The sequence below is a fragment of the Bos javanicus genome, chromosome 7 (assembly GCF_032452875.1).
Source record: "Bos javanicus breed banteng chromosome 7, ARS-OSU_banteng_1.0, whole genome shotgun sequence".
Taxonomy (NCBI): domain Eukaryota; kingdom Metazoa; phylum Chordata; class Mammalia; order Artiodactyla; family Bovidae; genus Bos; species Bos javanicus.
This window is the reverse complement of record NC_083874.1, coordinates 31768424-31773530: the sequence shown is the minus strand read 5'-3', so window position 1 is coordinate 31773530 and position 5107 is coordinate 31768424. Positions and strand designations below refer to the sequence as shown.

General features: G+C 38.6%; 1 pseudogene; it reads left to right on the top strand.

Annotated features, from left to right (window-relative positions):
• The first annotated feature begins 2125 nt into the window (after window positions 1-2125).
• Window positions 2126-4497, top strand: LOC133251992 (PRELI domain containing protein 3B-like; annotated as a pseudogene).
• The last annotated feature ends 610 nt before the right edge of the window (window positions 4498-5107 follow it).

Sequence of the window (5107 nt, the reverse complement as noted above, 5' to 3'; positions counted from 1 at the left end):
CACTAAAACTGAAACTGACTAAAAATCTTCCAAAACACAAAAGTCCAGGACCAGATGGCTTCACAGGCAAATACTATCAAACATTTAGAAAAGAGTTAAAATGTATCCTTATCAAACTATCCCAAAAATTAGAGGAAGGAACACTCCCTAACTTATTCTATAAGGTCACCATCACCTTCAAAACCAGACAAAGATACCACACACACACACACACACACACAAATTACAGATATCACTGATGAACACAGATGCAAAAACCCTTAAAAATTAATCCAATATATTAAAAGGATGATACATCATGATCAAGTTGGATTCATCCCAGGGATGTAATAATTTTTTTGATATTGACAGATCAATCGGTATGATATACCACATTAACAAACTGAGGATAAAATCCATCTGATCATCTCAATAGATGCAGAAAAAGCTTTTGATAAAATCCAACACTTATTTAAAACAAAAACTCTGCAGGAAGTGGGCATAGAGAGAGCATGCTCCTGCTGCTAAGTCGCCTCAGTTGTGTCTGACTGTGTGCAACCCCATAGACGGCAGCCCACCAGGCTCCCCCGTCCTTGGGATTCTCCAGGCAAGAACACTGGAGTGGGTTGCCATTTCCTTCTCCAATGCATGAAAGTGAAGTCGCTCATTTGTGTCCAACTCTCAGCGACCCCATGGACTGCAGCCTACCAGGCTCCTCCATCCATGGGATTTTCCAGGCAAGAGTACTGGAGTGGGGTGCCATTGCCTTCTCTGAGAAAGAGCATCATTCAACATAATAAAGGTCATATATTACAAACCTACAGCTAATACTATACTCAACAGTGAAAAGCTGAACGCATTCCCTCTAAGATCAAGAATAAGACAAGGATGTCCACTGTCATCACTTCTATTCAATTTGGTTTTGGATGTCCTAGGCCAGCAATCAGAAGAAAAAGAAGAAAAAGGAATCCAAATCGGAAAAAAAAAAAAAGTAAAACTGTCACTGTCTCCAGATGATATGATACTATAGATAGGAAATCCTAAAGATGCCACCAGAAAACTACTAAAGCTAATCAATGAATCTAGTAAAGTTGAAGAATACAAAATTAATACGCAGAAATATCTTGCATTCCTATACACTAACAATGAAAGCTCAGAAAGAAATTATCTGATTTCTTTGATAATTGAGAGGACACAACCTCATTTGCCATCACATCAAAAAAAAAAAAAAAAGTAGGAGCAAACCTATCTAAGGAGGCAAAAGTCTTATACTCTGAAAACTGTAAGACATTGATATGACCAAAATTGAAGATGACACAAACAGATGGAAAGATATACCATATTCTTGGATTAGAAGAATTAGTATTGTCAAATAACTATACTACCCAAGGCAATATACAGATTCAGTGCAATGCCTATCAAGTTAACAATGGCATTTTTTGCAGAACAAGAACAAAAAGTTCAAAGTTAGTATGGAAACACACACACACACAAACCCAAACAGCCAAAGCAACCCTTAGTGGCAGAAAAAAGGAGATGGAGGAGTCAGTCTCCCTGACTTCAGCCTATACTACAAAGCTACAGTCATCAAAACAGTATGGCACTGACAGAAAAACAGAAATATAGATCCATATAATAGGATAGAAAACCAAGAAATAAACCCATGCACCTATGGTCACCTTAATCTATGATCAAGGAGGCAATAATGTACAAGAAGAAAAGAGTCCCTTCAAAAAGTAGTGCAGAGAAAATTGGACAGCTACATGTAAAAGAATTAAATTAAAATTTTAATACCATACACAAAAATAAACTGAAAATGGATTAAAGACCTAAATTAAGACTGTATACTATAAAACTCCTAGAAGGAAACATAGACAGAACACTCTTTGATGTACATCACAGCAGTATCTTTTTGCATCCACCTCCTAGAATAATGAAAATAAGAACAAAAATAAAAAATGAATGGGACCTAATTAGGTTTAAAGGCCTTTGCCCAGTAAAGGAAACCATAAACAGAACAGAAAAACAACACACAGAATGGGAGAAAATATTTGCATATGATGTGACCAACAAGGGATTAATCTCCAAAATTTATGAACTGCTCATGCAGCTCAAGATCAAAAAGCCAAATAACCCAACCCCCAAGTGGGCACAAGATCTAAAAAGACATTTCCATTAAAAAAAGAAGATATACACTGGGCAGCTGGCAGGGTGGCTGAGGGGCAGAGCTTGGGCAAGAGTGGTCTCTTTGCCTCATTTGTGACCTAGCATCACCGGGAAACTGTACTGGCCACCATCACCATGAAGATCTGGACTTCAGAGCACGTCTTTGACCACCCATGGGAAATTTTTACAACAGCTGCAATGCAGAAACACCCAAACTCTATGAACCCGAGTGTGGTTGGAGCTGATGTACTGGACAGACACATATACCCCTCTGGAAGGTTGCACAGCCATAGACTTCTCAGCACAGAGTGGGGACTGCCTTCCATTGTGAAATCTATTATTGGTGCAGCAAGAACCAAAACATATATGCAAGAATATTCTGTAGTGGATCCATAATGGAACTTAAATCTACAAATATTTCATTTACAAATATGGTTTCAGTAGATGAGAGACATATATAAATCACATCCTCAAGACCCAGAAAAAAATACTTGACTCGAGAAGCCATAATTACCGTGAAAGATCAGTCTCAGCAGTTACCTTGAAGGGCTGATGGCAAGTACGATATCATCAAATGCTAACAAAGAAAAAGAAGATATTAAGAAGACGTGGCAAGAACACAGAAGAAATGTACAAAAAAGATCTTCATGACCCAGATAACCACAACGTTGTGATCACTCACCTAGAGCCAGACGTCCTAGAATGAGAAGTAAAGTGGGCCTTAGGAAGCATCACTACAAATAAAGCTAGTGGAGGTGATGGAATTCCAGTTGAGCTATTTCAAATCCTGAAAGATGATGCTGTGAAAGTGCTGCACTCAATATGCCAGCAAATTTGGAAAACTCAGCAGTGGTCACAGGACTGGAAAAGGTCAGTTTTCATTCCAATCCCAAAGAAAGGCAATGCCAAAGAATGTTCAAACTACTACACAATTGCAATCATCTCACACGCTAGCAAAGTAATACTTTAAATTCTCCAAGCCAGGCTTCAACAGTACATGAACCGTGAACTTCCAGATGTTCAAGCTGGATTTAGAAAAGGCAGAGGAACCAGAGAACAAATTGCCAATATCTACTAGATCATCAAGAAAGCAATAGAGTTCCAGAAAAAAACATCTATTTCTGCTTTATTGACTATGCCAAAGCTTTTGACCATGTGGATCACAACAAACTCTGGAAAATTCTTAGACAGATGGGAATATCAGACCACCTGACCTGCCTCTTGAGAAACCTGTATGCAGGTCAGGAAGCAACAGCTAGAACTAGACATGGAACAACAGACTGGTTCCAAATCGGGAAAGGAGTACGTCAAGGCCGTATACTGTCACCCTGCTTATTTAACTTATATACAGAGTACATCATGAGAAACACTGGGCTGGAGGAATCACAAGCTAGAATCAAGATTGCCGAGAGAAATAGCAATAAACTCAGATATGCAGATGACACCACCCTTATGGCAGAAAGTGAAGAAGAACTAAAAAGCCTCTTGATAAAAGTAAAAGAGGAAAGTGAAAAAGTTGGCTTAAAGCTTAACATTCAGAAAACGAAGATCATGGCATTTGGTCCCATCATTTCATGGGAAATAGATGGGGAAACAGTGTCAGACTTTATTTTTTGGGCTCCAAAATCACTGCAGATGGTGACTGCAGCCATGAAATTAAAAGATGCTTGCTCCTTGGAAGAAAAGCTATGACCCACCTAGACAGTACATTAAAAAGCAGAGACATTACTTTGCCAACAAAGGTCCATCTAGTCAAAGCTATGGTTTTTCCAATGGTCATGTATGGATGTGAGAGTTGGACTATAAAGAAAGCTGAGTGCTGAAGTATTAATGCTTTTGAACTGTAGTGTTGCAGAAGACTCTTGAGAGTCCCTTGGACTGCAAGGAGATCCAACCAGTCCATCCTAAAGGAAATCAGTCCTGAATATTCATTGGAAGGCCTGATGCTGAAGCTGAAACTCCAGTACTCTGGCCACCTGATGAGAAGAACTGACTTATCTGAAAAGACCCTGATGCTGGGAAAGATTGAAGGCAGGAGGAGAAGGGGATGGCAGAGGATGAGATGGTTGGATGGCATCACCAACTCAATGGACATGAGTTTGAGTAAATCCAGGAGTTGGTGATGGACTGGGAGGCCTAGCATGCTGCAGTCCATGGGGTCACAAAGAGTCAGATACAACTGAGAGACTGAACTGAACTGAATAAAGGCTAAGAATCAGTGGAGTGTGTAATACATAAACTAAATGTTGAAATTGAGGAACTGACAGCTTTGGCAGGACAGACACCAATGGCAGCAGCAGCATTTGTGAAGAAATGATAATGAAAGTTGATACACGGCACCCAGTTCCCCAAGTCTCTACAAGCTGGCAGTATATTTATTTGTTATTTAAAAAATACAACCCTATTTTAGGTAGAATTCTTTTTAATAAGCTAAAGCTATGTGACTTGATCAAACCAAAGAGGTCAGGGTTTCTAAATAAAAGGGATCAGCTGAAATTCATATGGTCAGAAATGACTGATTTTGAGAATTCAATACATGCAAAATTTTAACAATTTTTGAAAAGTATGTTTGGAAATTGGTATTGGCTGGTGAAACCTCTTTAAGGTAGAATTTTAAAGCTTTTCATTCATTGGAATTCTATCTGGCTTTGGACCAACCTCAGAAGCAAACAGAGCCCCCTCTGTATATGCACAACTGCCCTGTTTCAGTAATCTTGGAGAGCTTACATGAGGGAACTCACTTTTAAAGGAGAAACTGTATCATTTTAAAAAGACATTAACTGCATAAAATAATTTGCTCTGCTATAAACCACCATTAAAAATCATTATGTTTTCATTTCATACCCAGATAACATTATTTTGGAGTAAAAATTATCACAAAAGTAATAAATGACTCCAACAAAAGTACGTTATATTGTGTTAAAGAGTACTGTACTGATTTGCCAAAGTTTTGTAACTTAGT